This window comes from Lathyrus oleraceus, chromosome 3 (genome assembly GCF_024323335.1).
Source record: "Lathyrus oleraceus cultivar Zhongwan6 chromosome 3, CAAS_Psat_ZW6_1.0, whole genome shotgun sequence".
In the NCBI taxonomy this organism is placed as follows: Eukaryota; Viridiplantae; Streptophyta; class Magnoliopsida; order Fabales; family Fabaceae; genus Lathyrus; species Lathyrus oleraceus.
This window is the reverse complement of record NC_066581.1, coordinates 260,170,685-260,192,416: the sequence shown is the minus strand read 5'-3', so window position 1 is coordinate 260,192,416 and position 21,732 is coordinate 260,170,685.

Here is a 21,732-nt window from a genome sequence, read left to right as displayed (position 1 = left end):
TGTTTTGGCTTTGTCCATTGTTAATATGTTTTCATGCATTAGCCTTAGGTTTTAATTACCATAGTGGTTGATGTAATTCTTACCTTATCCTTAGTGAGTTGATTGTAAGTCTTCCATACTTATTATAGGGTTAACCCCTCACTAGTATGTTGAAGCCGTCCTCGCATGGTGGATTGTTGATGTTGGTTGAGTTTTCTCCCATTGGTAATGAAAAGCCTTAGTGCTTGTGTTTAAAATTGAACTCACTAATTTTTGGAAATCTTTTAGCCGAACTACGGCGTTTTGATCCTTACCTTTGATGGAAGGTACGTAGGCAACGGGTTCATCCGTTCAAACACAAAAATAACTAACTTGTATATTCTTTTCTCATCATCCCATTCATGTTTGCACAATATGTCAAAACAAATAAACATTTCTTATACAACAAGTGTGAAAAGGGCTCCCTAGGAGTACCTAGGACGTGATGGGTGCCTAACACCTTCCCATTGTGTAATTTACCCCTTACCCAGATTCTCTGATCTTTTTATTGGTTTTCTACGTGTAAAACTTCTCAGGTTTTTGTTCGCTTTTTAACCAGTCCTTAGGATAAATAAAAGTGCGGTGGCGACTCGATTCATTGTATGCTTTGCTTATGGTTTAATCAATAAATCATATAGCGACGAATACACCGCTACAATTATGTGTACAATTATCCTTTTACGCTTATATCTATATTGAACATGTTATGAAAGTGATGCCTAGAAACAAAGTATGCTCAGTTTCTTGATTAACAAGAAAACCACAAAGTGAAAGAAAAGAGAGAAGAGAGGAGAAAAGAAAGACAATAAGTGGCTGAAAAACTAGATTCTTGATTCAATTACATATTAGGAAACAATGTCTATAATTTAATCTCAACCAAACCAATTTCTCCCTCTGATTAGGATTATCAAGGATTCATTGGAGAAGTGATGACTGGTATGTTATTTTTAGGAAAACTGAACCATAGCTTTCAACTAACATACTAAATAATTGGCCCAACAGACTGGCTCAATTCGACATGCTAACTTAAATAACAAGCTAACATATTTCGACAAGCTAACTAAGACATCTACATGGAAGAACAAACTTTGACTATGGCATGCACATCTTCGACTTTGACAGAGTTTGCTATAACAATAGCTTATAACCCACAAGCTACAAATATTCACCTTGGAACAAACTCTTAACAATGAAACCAACTAGATGTCGTCATGTAGTCCTATCAGCTGGATACAGTGGAAAAACTTACAACTTGGTAATATCTTGGTGATCATATCAACAACATTGTCATCAGTCAAAACCTTCAGCACTTGGGCCTCTCCATGCTCGATCATCTCTTTGATGAAATGCAACCTCACGTCGATAAGCTTGGTTAGCTCATGATAGGTCGAATTCTTCGATAGGTGCATGACTTTGACTATCACATTTAACAGCGATAACTTGACCTTGAAGTTTCATCTCCTTAGCAAAACCTTTAAGCCACAATGCTTCTTTCATAGCTTTAGTGAGGGTAATGTATTCTACTTCAGTGGTTAATAAGGAAACAACCTTCTTAAGTGTTGCTTTCCAACTGATTTCCATGTGAAACACAGTGAACACATATCTAGAAATATATTTTCTGGAATCCATAAAACCTACATAATTAGAGTAGAAAAATCCTTCAATTTTTACCTTACTATCATCACCACAGGCTCCACCATAAATCAGGACTCTACTCAGAGACCCATTTATGTATCTTAGGATCCATTTTAATGCTTGCTAGTGCACCTTCCCAGGATTGGAAATATACCTACTTACAAGACTCACTATATACATTATATATGGCCTAGTACAAACCATAACATACATCAAATAACTTACTATACTAGCATATGGAATGGTATTCATATAGGCTCTTTCAACTTCAGTACAAGGACTTTGAGTCGTACTCAGCTTGAACTGAGGATTAGTCGATGTTATAATAAGCTTTGAATTTGACATACCAAACTTGTTGAGAATCTTCTTAAGATATGTCTCTTGAGATAAGCATAATCTCGATTGCTTTATATCCCTCTGGATGTCAATACCAAGAAACTTGGAGGTAACTCCCATATCCTTCATGTCAAACTGCTTATCGAGTTTTGGATCTAGCTTTACTACATCCTCAATATTGTTGCTTACTATGAGGACGTCATCCACATAAAGCAACAGAATAGTAAGTGAGTTTCCAGGTCAAAATATGAAGTAAACATAATGGTCGAACTAACTCATAGTGAAACCTATGTGTGCCATGAACTTGTCGAATATCCTATTCCAGTGCCGAGGAGATTATTTAAGGCCATACAAAGACATATTCATCTTGCACATATAATCATCCTTTCCCTTTTTTTGACATACCTTTCAGGTTGCTTCATTAGGATTATTTCATCTAGATCACTATACAGTAAGGATGCCTTCACATCCATCTGTTCAAAATCTAGGTCAAACTTTGCCACCATGGCTAACTACATTTTAATGGTTCAATGATTTATAATAGGTGATAATACATCATTAAAGTCGACACCTTCTTTCTGATTGAACCCCCTAGAAACCAACCTTGCCTTAAATCTCTTCGACATAACTCCTTTGATTCCTTCCTTAACCTTGAAAATCCACTTACAACTGACTAACCTAGTTCTAACATGTTTCTTGATCAACTCCCAAATGTTATTATCAGAAAGATATTCCATCTCATCATCCATGGATTTCATCCATTAAGTCTTGTTTCGACTCCTTATATCTTCCCTGTAGTCTTTAGGTTCTACATCAAGAACCTCACTTGTAGAGATTAAGGCAAATGCTATGAGATCAGCATAACCAACTCTCTAAGGTGGCTTGATGACTCTTCTCGATCTATCTTTTTCCAACAGGTAGCCATTATCAAGATCCTCATCTTCATCAATAACTTATGCTTGCTCTTTGACTTCATCTAGGTTATGTAGTTAAACATCACTATGATCCACCTCAACAGGAATCTCTTCATGTTCCATCTCTTCTCCGGAGATCTTTGTACTTCGACCAACATCATCATTTTTCTTAAATATCATTTCTAATTCACTGAAAATTACATCTCGACTTTTGATACACCTCTTGTGATCTGGCTCTAAGCACCATAACCTATAAGCTTTAAATCCTTAAGGGTATCTAAGGAACATTTCTCAGAGCTCTTGGTTCAACTTTGTTCTGCCTAATATGAGAATAGGCTAAATAACCAAATACTATAAGTCTGTCGAGATTAGGTGGATGTCCCGACCAGACTTCTTCAGGTGTCTTCATCCCTAAGGTAGTCGAGGGGCACCTATTTATGAGGTATGATGCATCCACAACAGCCTTAACCCAAAACAACTTCTTCAATCCCTCACTAACCAACATGCATATAACCCCTTTCAGAATGGTTTGATTAAACCTTTCAGCCAAACCAGTTTGCTGGGTAGTACATGGAGTAGTTTTATGTCTTGCAATACTAGACACAACATAATAGATGTTGAAAGCCTCATTGTAAAGTTTAAGATCAGTTTTGGTCCTTAACCTCTTCACCTTCTTGTCAGTTTGGTTTTCTACCAGAGTCTTCCAACTTTTGGAATTTTCAAAAGTTTCATCCTTAGTTTTCTGAGTGAATACCCATAACTTTTATGAGTAATCATCAACTATAGATAGAAAATATCTTACACCTGAGTGTGAAGGATTTTTTACAGGCCCTCAAAGATCAGTATACATGTAATCAAGGGATCCATGTGTTCTTTGTTTGCCTTTGTTGAACTTCACCCTACAAGATTTACCAAATACACAAGGTTCACAAAACTCCATTTTTTTGACCTTGTCACCATATAACTGATTTTGTTTTGACAATTCGACCCAAACTCTTTCACTAACATGGCCAAGTCGCTTATCCCACAACTTAGTCTTCACAGGTTTTGTGGATGCCACATCTGCTAAACCATTTACGACCTCAACCTCAAAGGTATATAGGCCTTGCCTCTTGATGCCTCTCAAGACCTCTTTCGACGCCTTCATTACCCTTAGAATACTTTGCTCTCATTTGAAAATGCATCCTTTCTTGTCAAATTCACCAAGAGAAATTAAATTTCTCTTAAGTTTAGGTACATACCTGACATCAGTCAATAGCCTTATTGACTCATCAGGGAACTTGAATCTGACAGATCCAATACCTGTAATCTTGCAGGCTTTGTTGTTTTTCATCAACACTAATCCACCATCTTGATAACATAACTCCTCAAACGCGTTCTTATTTGGAGTCATGTGCCAAGTACAACCTGAATCCATAATCCATTCCTTGCTAGAGTTACTACTTGAAACCACCAGAACATTAGATGATTCATAATCATCTTGCATAATGGTTGCATTACCATTATCCTTTCCATCATGATTATTTAATCGATCAGGGTACACCTTTCTTATGTGACCCTCCTTCTTATAATGATAACACCTAATTGCAGAAGCATTACCACCATGAGAATTATGTATAAATTTACCCTTCTTCTTCTTCTCAAGCTTACCATCTTTCTTTGTGAATTTTTCTTTACGGACAATCCTTCACCAACAAATGATGGCTCGTGCTCCTTTCATTTGTTCAAATCCTTAGAGTACAAGGTTGATTGAACTTTTTCAAAGGTCAATTAATCTCTTCCATACAAGAGAGTTTCTTTGAAAAGAGCATGAGATCTTGGTAAATCACACAATAACAACAACAACAACAATAACGCTTGATCTTCATCATCAATCTTAACCTTGATGTTCTCAAGATCAAGAATCAACTTGTTAAACATAGCAACCCGCTCAGCCATGACTTTGTCTTCACTCATCTTGAATAAATACAATGCTTGCTTCAGGTAGACATGATTGACCAAAGATTTAGTCATATACAAACCCTCGAGTTTGCTCTATACACCCGATGTCGTCTTCTCCTTCTATACTTGTCGTAGAACCTTATCAACAAGGCTTAATATGATGACATTATGGGATTTCTCAATCATCATCGTCTTATCCCTCTCTATTAGGGAAACATCCATCTTATTCGATCCTTTCAACGTTTCTAACAAACCCAAGTGAACCAATAGAGCTTGCATTTTCAAGCGCCACAGACTGAAATCATTCACACCAGTGAGTTTTTCAATCTCATACTTTATTGACGACATCTTTACCTTCACGCTCACTGCACCAATTTGCTATGATAGTGATTCCTAAAAAACATAGTATGATCAATTTCTTGATTAACAAGAAAACCACAAAGTGAAAGAAAAGAGAGAAGAGAGGAGAAAAGAAAGATAATTTAAAGTGGTTAAAAACTGGATTCTTGATTAAATTACACATTAGGGAACAATGTTTACAATTGAATCTCAACCATACCACTTTCTCTCTCTGATTAGGATTATTAGGGATTCATTGAGAAGTGATTATTAGTATGTTATTTATAGGAAAACTAAACCCTAACTTTCAACTAACATACTAAACTATTAGCCCACTTCGACATGCTAACTTAAAAAACAAGCTAACATATTTCGAAAAGTTAACTGAGACATATTCATGCAAGAATAAACTTCGACTATGGCATGCACATCTTCGACTTCGATAGAGTTTGCTACAACACTAGCTTATAACCCATAAACTACATAACACAAGACATTGAATTTCCACCCTGGTATAGTCCAATATTATATTCCTTGATCCCCGAGTATACTTGATAATAATAAATAAATTCAATATCTCTATTAGCTTATTTGAGCACGACCATGCATTTTATAGTCATACTCGATCAAAGGGCCCATATATATATATATATATATATATATATATATATATATATATATATATATATATATATATATATATATATATTACTCTTATATATGTATGGGGGACAAATATCATATAGGTCCCTCATGTCCCTCATCATGATTTGTAAAGTACCTATAAACCATCTTTATGGTAATCCTATTTCAAACAATGTTTGATTGACAATGAAGTACTTGAATCCACATCTAGGATCCATAGTGGTTTCAGGTCGAAGGGGGATATACACCACTATCACTATAGAATTACTTACGACACTTACATAATAAAATATGTAATATTTTAATGGTGGATTAATCAAGTATAAATATTACTCCTAATATTTATACTAATGTATAAACTTGATATCTCATATCCATGACCTGTGAGATACAATCATCATAATGTTTATGTAACATTGTTGTCCTATGTGAAAGTAAAGTTTGACTACAAATACTTTAAGAATAACATTCTTATGTTTAGTGAGGTATCACAGTTAAGTCACACTTAATGTACCATTGAAGAGACTAATTATTCTAAGGATTTTATTATGTCATATACAAGTAACATCATAAATACAATGGCTAATATTAAATGTGTGTGTGTGTGTGTGTATATATATATATATATATATATATATATATATATATATATCAAGGTAATGATACAAAAGCAAAAAATAACCAATATTGATTAGCTATTAGAGTTTACTCCAACAATCTCCCACTAACACTAGAATCAATTAGGTATTAACTTAATATTTATCTGTCCACTGTGTGTATCAAACATCACATAAGCATGATACTTTATTATGGCATTAGGAACTATTTCTCATCTTGGTACTATACACCTCTTTCAATTTCAACTTTCAATCTTCTATCAAAAAGAAATTGAAGTGCCAAAATATACATATATGGATTGCTAGTGAGATCTAGTTTTTTGTACTTGCAAGATTACCCCATTATCACCGTGAACAAGATCAATCAGATATGCAATATAAGAAATGCAAATTTCTTTTCAAGAATGAGCAAAGCGATCAAAATCATATATTTGACACTTGTACTAGAAAACGGAAATTTTCTGAAGCCTTTTACAGCTTACACAATTGTCAACTAAGCATAACATTTATTTTATACTATGATATGAATATATTGTTCATTGATTTAAGAAAAACATCATTCTAACTCATTTATAATGATTATTCCCGCATCCTTTCAAGAAAAGGAGGACCAAGTCCTTTTAAGGTATCCATGGACCTTCTTGATAGTGATCAAGTGATAAACACTTTAATTAGTTTTGGTACTTAATGTTTATGATCATAACATATGGTGTATCTAGTGCAGTATAGATCATGACGTACATGATTGATATAATCACCAAATCATGTAGATATTTTTTATGTGTCCTTTTTCTCATCCATTGAGGTAAGGTATTGTCCATCAGACAAAACATCATGTGATGCATGCTCTAATCTTAAGTGAGATTATGCATATTAAGTGTCTTAACACTTCATCAAAATATGTACCTATCCTAAGGTCGGGGTTCATCAACAATCTATCTCTATAAATTTCATATTCCTAACCTTTTAGGAAACCTCACCTAAGAATTTGATCAAAACCATTTCCTTAATCATGTCCTACATTTATGGTGTAGGGAATTTGTTTTGACGATTAATATGTCGCTAACATACTATACTGGATTAATTCAAATACTCCCACTAACCTTCTTGGATTAATTCACAAAACTTAATTAGTAAAAGAATTCAACACCAAGAAGCTCACTCTAATCCATACTTGGGTTTAGACAACTTATATACTTTTGGAATCAAGATCATTTATGTTCTTATCTAGATCTCGTGCTACATGAACCAATGGTCCAACGATAATTCCCTTGCTGAATTTATTCATGTTCCATTCTCATAAACATATTTATTTTCTAGTGCTTGAATTTTTTTAATTTCTACATCACTTCCTGATGATAAACGTCATTACATGATTTTTAGGAATAAATTCAGGTAAATTCAATGTAAAATGGTAAAAAAAATGTTGAAGTATGAAGAATTGAGCAAAAAGTCAATATAAGGAATATATAAAGACTTAGTGCAATTTGTGAAGAAAAACTAAGTTTCGACTCTGGAATTATTTCGCGTGCGATGCATCTCATTGCATCGTGATGCTGACGGTCACAGACACGATGCACACGTTTCAGCTGACACACGTTTTTCCTATTAAAAGCACTTTTTGGTTTCTTTTGAAGGATTATGAATCCCAAGACTGAAAGTGACGACAGAGGGAGATTTTAGGTGCTTTTGGACATATTACTTTGACATATTACTATTATTCAATTATCTCTTGTTGGACATATTACTATTATTCAATTATCACTTGTTGGACATATTACTATTATTCAATTATCACTTGTGCTCATTGCCTATTGTATGTTACGACACACAGTTTCATCTAGGTAAGTAGTGACATATTGGCATAGAGATGCTTATCGAAAATAGGATAATTGTGTGGTTATATAATTAACCATGGATAGTCTAATTAGGAGTTGTAACTTAGGGATTAACACGCTCTAGTGACTAGTGTGACGTTCCAATTGGCCTGAAGGATCGGGAAATTAACGCTTAGACTAGTGAGTTGCCCACCAAGGGATTTGGTGCAGTGGTGGGGTTAATCGGTTATGTAACTCTTATGTCTCTGCATGTCTATTAATGCACATTTCATCAATAAAATAGAAGTAGGGAATTCTAACAAAAAGACCGAATCGCCTTTATAATCATATCTTTTCCAAAGTAAACTCTCTTTTATTTTCGGAGCAAACCAACAATTTTAAAACAAACCCCCTCCCCCTTTGGTTGCTTTATCTCAGAGATACGAATCTTATTTTATTACTTTGATACATACTTTTTGTTTGCTAGTTTTGTCATCAAATTTTTAGCGCCATTGTCGGGGATTGTTGATTTTCAACAAAGCAATTTAATGCGACATTTTTTAGTTTCCTATTTGTTTGTTTTAATTTCTGTTTTCCTTTTAAAATTTTCAATTTCTAATTTTAGTTATAATTTTTTCTCATTTGTTATTAATTTCAATTTTAATTTTTTCTCAAACTTGTGTGTTATTTAGTGCGGTGCTATTAGGTATTTCTTGTTTAGTTTATGTGAGGTACCAACACGATGCTGATAATCGATCCCGAAATCGAAAGAACACCACACGCACTTTGCAAAGCAAAAAGAGAAGCACTTCAATCTATCGAAGAAGTAAAGGAAGAAAACCAGAGATGGTCGCTACACCACGTCAAACTTTGGGGGACTATTGCAGGATGACCGACTTCGACCAAATTTGTTTAGGATTTCAATCGGTTAATCTGGTAACCTTTAACATCAAAATTCCATTCTGACAGGTTTAAAGGAAACCCTATTCGATGGACAAGTAATCAAATATCATTGGGATCATCTTTCTAAATTTTACGAGACTTGCTCGATGTGTAAGTCGGTCAGTGACATCACCAATGATCAGATAAAATTACATCTGTTTGGTTTTTCCTTGATAGGTTGGACAAAGGATTGATTGCAGTGCATCCCAAATGGTACTATCCGGACTTGGAAAGAGCTTGAAGACAATTTTCTCGAGAGATACTATTATAATGCTCAGTTTGTGGAAAGAAAGGCCGCAATTAACAATTTTGCTTAAGAAGAGACATAGTCATTATCTGATGCGTGGGAAAGATTAAAGTTGTTACTCCGAAAATGTCTGAATCACAACACGAGTTCTATAGAACAGATGACATATTTCATCGATGATTTGAGAACAAAAAAGAGAATTTTTCTCGATGCCTCAACTAGAGGTTCATTGAGATTAAAAACTAATGAAGTGTTAAAAACACTAATTGAGAACATGTGTCAGAATGAGTATCGCTCAAGCGAGTGCGCAATGAAACGAAAAAGTAGCACTTCTACTTCATTTGTGTCACATTATCCCATGATCCTATTTGACACCTCCCCAAACTCATTTTTACTTTTCAGAGGGTTAAATATAATATTTATTCTCTATTGGATGTCACAAGTTCAAACTTTCGCAAAGACAAAAAAAATCTCATTTTGAACAAAATGGTCTAACGAGACAACAATTACTTCAACTATATATATTCCCCTAAATTTAAAATTTAAAATAGGCGTGTGAATATAAACACTAAAATTAAAATCTTGTCTCTGTTCTTTTATAATAGTAACCATGGAGAGTATAATAAAAACAACGATATAATGTCTAAAAAATATTCATATTTCAACTAATATTAATGACAAAATCACATAAATTTTTTACAATCCATTAATAAAAATTATTCACAACAAATTATTGTAATACAAATTTAGTAGTCATATTATATTAATTTACAACCGCACATCGCACGAATCTTAATCTAATACCTTTATATTTTGTAAGCAGATAAAACATAAAACATGCTCCAAACAATATTTAAATTTAGGACATCAATATTGTATCTAACCAATTCAACTACTATGTCATTGTTTCCTCATTAACTCATATATATATATATATATATATATATATATATATATATATATATATATATATATATATATATATATATATATATATATATATGTATATATATATATGTATATATATATATATATATATATATATATATATATATATATATATATATATATATATATATATATATATATATATATATATATATATATATATATCGCTCGATTATTTTTTATGCAAATAGGTGTTTCAAAGATAGCCTTTGAAGTTCCTGACGATGATGAAACTTCTTGGATTGACTTATACTGACATACTACTTTTTTAGGTCAAGAGGTTAAGAGGGAAATATCAAATCAAATTTGTGACTTGAAGATATATCTCAGTTTAGAGAATAAGTACAAAAATTTGCACTAGCTCCCAATTAATATTTGTTTATATTTCAAGACCCACTCTACAAAATCGCCTCTTTTTTTTATAAACTCGAAATCCATTAAAATAAAAAAGAATATTACAAGAGATTAGGAGGACATAGGGCCTGACTCAATAAAACAAAATATTAAAGGAAATCTGAATTAAAGACAGACCTCCATACATGGCGGGCACAATCTAGAAAACCACTTACGACACAAAACGAAATTGCAAAAAAAAATATAATATATGAATTGACAACCACTAAACTCAGATTTTAAAAATGGAGAATGAATTCGACCGTCAACACGATAAGAAATTCATTAACCAACAACTTACTCATAAAATTGCAGTAAGTACTCACAGTCATTTCTGGCTAAACAGACTGAAATCAATCACAATCGACTGAAGCGGATTTTTAGACCGTATAGGTAGTAAACTCGAACGAGAGCTAGATTCCACGAACCACCGCCAGTCCGAACAATCCAAAATTCTTTGACGGAGTGAAGACAAAGAAAATATTTAAACTTTCAAATCTCAATGGATCTTGAACCAAACTAAGATTCAAGAATAAAAAATGTCAACACACTCGCACTAGAGAAAATGAGGCTTAGATGCAGTAAGATCGATGTCAAAAGATCTCAAAACCACAATAAACAGAAAATCCCCAAACTTCATTAGAACGAAGCTAAAATGAAGGGAGGACTGTAAGACCCCAATTTTGACCCTAAGATCCCTCATGTTATCTCATCACATGCATTGGCTTTGGGATCACACCTTGGCATCCTCTTTACCCATCATTCATTGGGTTTGCATTGAGAGAGGTCACCAAGCACATTTGATTGTATCATACTTTGTTGTTTCATTATTTACTAACCAAAATACCAAAAATATGTCTATTTATAGTTTTACTTCTTTTATAGGTAGTGTGTGCTTCCACCAAGGCCTCATCAAGCTCATATCTAGGGTTTAAAACCCTCAATGCAAGGAGACCAATCAAGAGATGGTTCAAATTGACTCTAGACATCATATATGGATCCCCATGATCTCCATTTATCATTTTTATCAAGAATTCATCAAGAGTTGGGAGCTTGTTTGCCTTGGAAGCCCAAATTCATCTGGGTATCTTGTGTGACTTCCTCAACAAGTTTCTTCATCATCTGATCAAATATTGAAAGGGGTACTTCATTATACATCATATTACCCATATATGATCCTCCACGAGTCCAAGATATCAAGATAACTTCAAGTTTTCAAGATGGTTCATGGTGGTTGACCAGAGAAAGTCAACTGGTCAAAACTGGGGTTCACTAGACCCTATCTCCTATAATTTTGGTCATATGAAAATTATTCCAAGATAAACATTACTCTTTATGACATTCCAAACAACTTTCATGTTGAATTTAAGAGCTAGTTTTGCTTAGAAAGTCATTTTGTATGGTGAAAGATTATAGGTCATTTTGTCTGAACCCTAATTAGGAGGTCAACTTGCAAGGACCATAACTTGCACAGTTTTTATGATATGAAGGCCATTCAAGTTTCATGATCAAATTAAATATGTCCTATCAGACTTTTATTCTTTGAATAAATTCAAATTCAACTTGAAAATGCATGTGCCAAGAGGAAACATTATAGGTTACTTTGGACCATTACCATTGAACAAGAGATTTTCCTCAACTTCTAAAATGCATAACTCCTTCATGTCAAATCCAAATGAGGTCAAATATGTGACCAAATGGAATACGTTTGAAATATCTATAAATTTGATGAAGGGACATTTTCCATTTGAATCCCATAGCAAAAGTTATTCAAGGAGGAAGAAGTGAACATTTGGCTTAGTACTTAGAAAATTTCATTTATGTTTGATTTTCCAAACTTCCACCTCAAAATTAATCATGGTCCAAGTTTCAAATGGAAAAGTGTTCAATATGAAAGTTGTTCCCCTTGATCTCACCTTTCCAAAAAGTGAAAGATCATCTCCTTCGGACCAAGATTTATGAACTTGTGCATGTGTTCTTCACAAGGTTCCATTTGGTAAGGTTTATGGTTAACATTCATTTCCTTTATGCATGGCTATGTAACATCATTTCAGGTTGGATAACACCGAATTATAGATTATTTGGCATCATTTGATGGGCCTATCACATGCCCATGCATCCATGCAAGTGAGATTTCTATTTTTGGCATTTTGGATGAAGTGTGTGAAAAGTAAATGCATAGCCTATAAATAAGACCCCTCATGCTCAGAATTGGGGACACCTTGCCCAAGCTTTGAACCTGAAATCCTAACCCTCGCTATTAGAGGATAAACTTGAAGGCTTTCAATTGAAAATCGAGTTTCAATTTCACTTCAGTTTTGAAGTTGAAACTCCAAGAATCCAAGCCTTTCTTTGATCCAATTCAACTCCTGCAAGCTTCTGAAGTCAAGCCAAGGTCAATTGGAAGTAAGATTAAGCAAGATTCAAGCTCCCTCGAAGGTGAATTTTCATAAACTTCATCTCTTCGATTCTCTCTCAATTCTTCACCATTCTCTTTGATTTTTGGTTGGCTGAAGTCCTACCAATGTAGGCAACACGATTGAGTTGCTTTGAGGTTAAATCGAAGTAACTCAATTCATGATCCTCAAAATTCAAATCCCTGTATCTTTTGATATACTTGGAATTGGAGAAAATTGAGTCCAGATTCATGATCCTGAGCATTTTCTCTTTGAAATAGTGTCCTTATTTTTCATTTTTCATTGAGATAAAGTTGGACCAGTCTAGTGAAGCTCACCGGAGAAGATGATTAGAGCCCTAGCTCTGGTGGTATGCTCGCACGCCTCCTGGCCATCTGATCATGTTTGAATGTTTTAATCTGAGCCATTGCTTTTGAATACCACTTGTACATGCGCATTGACTGTGGACTATGGTAGGTGATACGCGCTTGCCCATCAGATATGCCACCTCAATTAATGAGGGAGATCTGATGGCCCTTATTTTTTTCTAATTTTTTTTATTTTCTGAATTTTCATTTAATTCTTTTATTTTGTTTAATTCATATTAATTTCATTTTTAATCCAAAAAATATGGGACTTTCACCAAAAATCTTTAAATATTTTTCTCGTCCATATTCTGAATTAAAATTATTTTTTGGATTAATTTTGATATTTTTCATGAATTAAATGTTTTTATGTATATTTTTAATTGTTTAAAAATACTTCTGACTTTTCAAAAATAGTGAAATTCTTTGTCTAAGGTCCTTTGACCTTGTTTGACCTAGGATAAATTCATTGGCCATTTATTTGGTGTTTTGAAGGGATTTTAGGTTTTGACCAAATTAAAATGTATTTTAATTCATTTTAAATTGATTAAATGCTCAAAAAAAAGTTGAGCCATTTTTATGGTCTTGTGATGTTTGACTTTCTATTTGGGCCTTGGTCAAGGTTGATTTGACTTTTGTTGGATTAAAGCCATTGAATTTAGGGGATTGATGAAATGTACATTTCATCTCCCAAAATGAATGAATGGTTTTTATTTGATGAAAGTCCTCCCTTTGTCAATTTGTGTTTCTATTTCCCCTCCCTCTTCATCTTTATCCCTATTCTTCCATATTTCGTCATTTGACCAATGAAATCTCTAATGTCTAAAAGCTAATTGATTCATCAATGACCTTGTGTCCGATGAATCAATACAAGTATGACTGTGATAGGTCCCTTCCATTTTCCTTTAGTGTGTGGTATGTTTTAGGAGTTTGGTTCTTTGTACCAAATCTCTAACATACATTAACACCTAAACTTTTATTGTCCGGCCTCAGATAGTTGTGACTTCTACATAAGTCCAATTACGATTGCTTAACATAGAGATAAATTTGACCCTAATGGCATAACATTCTAGTAAGTGAGATTGTAAGTCTCCCATTCTTCATGGTATTGTATGGAGACTTGAAATTTTTTCCTTTCATGAGAGCTAGTGACATACTTGTTGAATTATCCGAGATGGAGCCTTCTCATGGAAGATTTCTTGGTTTATAGATTCATACTTATGAATGAATGGTTGAGTGTTCTCCACTAATGACTTAATCAATTAAAAATCACCACTAATACTTGACTAACTTTTGACTAACATTTGACTAATTCTTGTTAATATTGCTTTACTTTCAAGTCATTTACTTTATGCAATTTAAATTTCAATCATTTATCATTCATTGCCATTTACATTTCATTTAATTTGTTTATGTTTATGTCATTTTCACTTTGCTCATTTGAGCCATATCTTGTGATTGTATATATTTGTTTATGTGTTTTGACTTTGTTTGTGGTCTTAGGACCTTAAAACACCTAATAACAACAAAAACCCTAAAAAACATCTACTGGACTGTTGATCTTGATCTGAATTCTTGGACTTAGAATTAGGCAGCATTCCCTGTGCAAAAGAACTTGGCCAATGCCAACATTTTGAGACCAAGCTATTGTGATCCGAGCGCTCATCTAATTGTTATTTGGTCTTGTGTCTGATGCTTTGCACTGAGTTGATCAAGGAATATTTCATCTGATACATGAGAAGACAAAGAAGATTGCTAGCTTTTGGGATTGCTTGCTTGGATGTGACTATCTTTATTTGATACCTTGATATTCATGATGTCTAGATATTGGTCATTGCTTATTGATTATTGCCTGATTTAAGTCCAAGGTAAAATGGGTTTCTATATTACATTCTTGTCTGTTGGATTGCATCCCACTGGTCAGATCTTTTCAACTCTTAACTTTTAAATTTGTGCTTAGGATAGCCTCTTCATCTCCTCCCACTTCTTAAATTTCAAAATCTCTCCTCTTTTCAAAAACTTTCTTTTGCTTGTGATTTCAAACTTAGACTTTGTTTTAATAATTAGAAACTTTGGCCTTATGCTATTGAATTTTCAAACTCTTTCTTAAATCAAACTTGTAAATAAACTTAATCATATTGACTTAAAATTTCAAAAGACAAATAGAACTAACAACCCCATTCAAATTTTTGGCCCCTTGGTGCCTTTTCATTTAAACTTTTGTTAAAAGAAATTCACCAACTTTAAATTTTTTACCACAAACTACGAGGTTTTGATCCCTCATTTTTATGTTGGTACGTAGGCACAAGTCTGAAGGTCTTGTCAAACACAAAAATATAATCAATGAATTCTTTTCTCATCCCCACACTCTATTTTTATCAAACATCATTTAAACCCAAAAACATATGCACACAAAAAAGGGCTCCCTAGGAGTACCTATGACACTTTGGGTGCTAACACCTTCCCTCCGTGTAACCAACCCCCTTACCTGTAATCTCTGGAATTTTATTAGTTTTGATTTGAAAACTTCTTACATTTGGGGTTTGTTCATACTTTTCACTTTTCCTTTGGAAATAATAAAAGCGCGGTGGCGACTCTGGTTTTATTGACGTTAAGCTTATCCATAGCTTGATGGTCATGAATTTACCGCTACAGAAATTAAGTGGCGACTCTAGTGGGGAGTAGTCCATAGTGGGTTTATCCTAATTTTTTATGTGTATATATTTGTATATTGTTTATATGATATAATCTGTCTATTATACTTCGTGATCTCTGAGTGGTGAGATAAGTTCTAACCCGAACTTGAGTGCAATTAAGATAGGAGGATGGTATAGTCATGTTCAACTTGTGTGGAGTAGTCCTTAACAAGTTGGCTTGAGACCCATCTACTAAGTGGAGACCCTTTTGGAGTTACTAATGTCACACAAGTTATTTGTGGTTAGGCATTACTTTATCTAATTTGGGGTCCGAGAAGCTGAGAACCGTAGAACATTTAACCCAACTTGGTATGTTTTGGACGTAGTGCGGAGACTGTTCAAGTGTAGACCTGATGAGTCAGACGAGTTTCTCTTGAGAATATTATGGGTTGATGAGTCAGTCATCCTAACCTGTAATATCCGATAGATGGGATTAAGACTCTGGGAACTTCTTAGAACATGATCTATAGGTTTTTATCCTTAGTACACTCCTTTGGGATGGTTCTTAACCTGACTCCAGGAATCTCTTCATGTTCCATCTCTTCTCCGGAGATCTTTGTACTTCGACCAACATCATCATTTTTCTTAAATATCATTTCTAATTCACTGAAAATTACATCTCGACTTTTGATACACCTCTTGTGATCTGGCTCTAAGCACCATAACCTATAAGCTTTAAATCCTTAAGGGTATCTAAGGAACATTTCTCAGAGCTCTTGGTTCAACTTTGTTCTGCCTAATATGAGAATAGGCTAAATAACCAAATACTATAAGTCTGTCGAGATTAGGTGGATGTCCCGACCAGACTTCTTCAGGTGTCTTCATCCCTAAGGTAGTCGAGGGGCACCTATTTATGAGGTATGATGCATCCACAACATCCTTAACCCAAAACAACTTCTTCAATCCCTCACTAACCAACATGCATATAACCCCTTTCAGAATGGTTTGATTAAACCTTTCAGCCAAACCAGTTTGCTGGGTAGTACATGGAGTAGTTTTATGTCTTGCAATACTAGACACAACATAATAGATGTTGAAAGCCTCATTGTAAAGTTTAAGATCAGTTTTGGTCCTTAACCTCTTCACCTTCTTGTCAGTTTGGTTTTCTACCAGAGTCTTCCAACTTTTGGAATTTTCAAAAGTTTCATCCTTAGTTTTCTGAGTGAATACCCATAACTTTTATGAGTAATCATCAACTATAGATAGAAAATATCTTACACCTGAGTGTGAAGGATTTTTTACAGGCCCTCAAAGATCAGTATACATGTAATCAAGGGATCCATGTGTTCTTTGTTTGCCTTTGTTGAACTTCACCCTACAAGATTTACCAAATACACAAGGTTCACAAAACTCCATTTTTTTGACCTTGTCACCATATAACTGATTTTGTTTTGACAATTCGACCCAAACTCTTTCACTAACATGGCCAAGTCGCTTATCCCACAACTTAGTCTTCACAGGTTTTGTGGATGCCACATCTGCTAAACCATTTACGACCTCAACCTCAAAGGTATATAGGCCTTGCCTCTTGATGCCTCTCAAGACCTCTTTCGACGCCTTCATTACCCTTAGAATACTTTGCTCTCATTTGAAAATGCATCCTTTCTTGTCAAATTCACCAAGAGAAATTAAATTTCTCTTAAGTTTAGGTACATACCTGACATCAGTCAATAGCCTTATTGACTCATCAGGGAACTTGAATCTGACAGATCCAATACCTGTAATCTTGCAGGCTTTGTTGTTTTTCATCAACACTAATCCACCATCTTGATAACATAACTCCTCAAACGCGTTCTTATTTGGAGTCATGTGCCAAGTATAACCTGAATCCATAATCCATTCCTTGCTAGAGTTACTACTTGAAACCACCAGAACATTAGATGATTCATAATCATCTTGCATAATGGTTGCATTACCATTATCCTTTCCATCATGATTATTTAATCGATCAGGGTACACCTTTCTTATGTGACCCTCCTTCTTATAATGATAACACCTAATTGCAGAAGCATTACCACCATGAGAATTATGTATAAATTTACCCTTCTTCTTCTTCTCAAGCTTACCATCTTTCTTTGTGAATTTTTCTTTACGGACAATCCTTCACCAACAAATGATGGCTCGTGCTCCTTTCATTTGTTCAAATCCTTAGAGTACAAGGTTGATTGAACTTTTTCAAAGGTCAATTAATCTCTTCCATACAAGAGAGTTTCTTTGAAAAGAGCATGAGATCTTGGTAAATCACACAATAACAACAACAACAACAATAACGCTTGATCTTCATCATCAATCTTAACCTTGATGTTCTCAAGATCAAGAATCAACTTGTTAAACATAGCAACCCGCTCAGCCATGACTTTGTCTTCACTCATCTTGAATAAATACAATGCTTGCTTCAGGTAGACATGATTGACCAAAGATTTAGTCATATACAAACCCTCGAGTTTGCTCTATACACCCGATGTCGTCTTCTCCTTCTATACTTGTCGTAGAACCTTATCAACAAGGCTTAATATGATGACATTATGGGATTTCTCAATCATCATCGTCTTATCCCTCTCTATTAGGGAAACATCCATCTTATTCGATCCTTTCAACGCTTCTAACAAACCCAAGTGAACCAATAGAGCTTGCATTTTCAAGCGCCACAGACTGAAATCATTCACACCAGTGAGTTTTTCAATCTCATACTTTATTGACGACATCTTTACCTTCACGCTCACTGCACCAATTTGCTATGATAGTGATTCCTAAAAAACATAGTATGATCAATTTCTTGATTAACAAGAAAACCACAAAGTGAAAGAAAAGAGAGAAGAGAGGAGAAAAGAAAGATAATTTAAAGTGGTTAAAAACTGGATTCTTGATTAAATTACACATTAGGGAACAATGTTTACAATTGAATCTCAACCATACCACTTTCTCTCTCTGATTAGGATTATTAGGGATTCATTGAGAAGTGATTATTAGTATGTTATTTATAGGAAAACTAAACCCTAACTTTCAACTAACATACTAAACTATTAGCCCACTTCGACATGCTAACTTAAAAAACAAGCTAACATATTTCGAAAAGTTAACTGAGACATATTCATGCAAGAATAAACTTCGACTATGGCATGCACATCTTCGACTTCGATAGAGTTTGCTACAACACTAGCTTATAACCCATAAACTACATAACACAAGACATTGAATTTCCACCCTGGTATAGTCCAATATTATATTCCTTGATCCCCGAGTATACTTGATAATAATAAATAAATTCAATATCTCTATTAGCTTATTTGAGCACGACCATGCATTTTATAGTCATACTCGATCAAAGGGCCCATATATATATATATATATATATATATATATATATATATATATATATATATATATATATATATATATATATATATATATATATATATATATATATATATATATATATATATATATTACTCTTATATATGTATGGGGGACAAATATCATATAGGTCCCTCATGTCCCTCATCATGATTTGTAAAGTACCTATAAACCATCTTTATGGTAATCCTATTTCAAACAATGTTTGATTGACAATGAAGTACTTGAATCCACATCTAGGATCCATAGTGGTTTCAGGTCGAAGGGGGATATACACCACTATCACTATAGAATTACTTACGACACTTACATAATAAAATATGTAATATTTTAATGGTGGATTAATCAAGTATAAATATTACTCCTAATATTTATACTAATGTATAAACTTGATATCTCATATCCATGACCTGTGAGATACAATCATCATAATGTTTATGTAACATTGTTGTCCTATGTGAAAGTAAAGTTTGACTACAAATACTTTAAGAATAACATTCTTATGTTTAGTGAGGTATCACAGTTAAGTCACACTTAATGTACCATTGAAGAGACTAATTATTCTAAGGATTTTATTATGTCATATACAAGTAACATCATAAATACAATGGCTAATATTAAATGTGTGTGTGTGTGTGTGTATATATATATATATATATATATATATATATATATATATATATATATATCAAGGTAATGATACAAAAGCAAAAAATAACCAATATTGATTAGCTATTAGAGTTTACTCCAACAATCTCCCACTAACACTAGAATCAATTAGGTATTAACTTAATATTTATCTGTCCACTGTGTGTATCAAACATCACATAAGCATGATACTTTATTATGGCATTAGGAACTATTTCTCATCTTGGTACTATACACCTCTTTCAATTTCAACTTTCAATCTTCTATCAAAAAGAAATTGAAGTGCCAAAATATACATATATGGATTGCTAGTGAGATCTAGTTTTTTGTACTTGCAAGATTACCCCATTATCACCGTGAACAAGATCAATCAGATATGCAATATAAGAAATGCAAATTTCTTTTCAAGAATGAGCAAAGCGATCAAAATCATATATTTGACACTTGTACTAGAAAACGGAAATTTTCTGAAGCCTTTTACAGCTTACACAATTGTCAACTAAGCATAACATTTATTTTATACTATGATATGAATATATTGTTCATTGATTTAAGAAAAACATCATTCTAACTCATTTATAATGATTATTCCCGCATCCTTTCAAGAAAAGGAGGACCAAGTCCTTTTAAGGTATCCATGGACCTTCTTGATAGTGATCAAGTGATAAACACTTTAATTAGTTTTGGTACTTAATGTTTATGATCATAACATATGGTGTATCTAGTGCAGTATAGATCATGACGTACATGATTGATATAATCACCAAATCATGTAGATATTTTTTATGTGTCCTTTTTCTCATCCATTGAGGTAAGGTATTGTCCATCAGACAAAACATCATGTGATGCATGCTCTAATCTTAAGTGAGATTATGCATATTAAGTGTCTTAACACTTCATCAAAATATGTACCTATCCTAAGGTCGGGGTTCATCAACAATCTATCTCTATAAATTTCATATTCCTAACCTTTTAGGAAACCTCACCTAAGAATTTGATCAAAACCATTTCCTTAATCATGTCCTACATTTATGGTGTAGGGAATTTGTTTTGACGATTAATATGTCGCTAACATACTATACTGGATTAATTCAAATACTCCCACTAACCTTCTTGGATTAATTCACAAAACTTAATTAGTAAAAGAATTCAACACCAAGAAGCTCACTCTAATCCATACTTGGGTTTAGACAACTTATATACTTTTGGAATCAAGATCATTTATGTTCTTATCTAGATCTCGTGCTACATGAACCAATGGTCCAACGATAATTCCCTTGCTGAATTTATTCATGTTCCATTCTCATAAACATATTTATTTTCTAGTGCTTGAATTTTTTTAATTTCTACATCACTTCCTGATGATAAACGTCATTACATGATTTTTAGGAATAAATTCAGGTAAATTCAATGTAAAATGGTAAAAAAAATGTTGAAGTATGAAGAATTGAGCAAAAAGTCAATATAAGGAATATATAAAG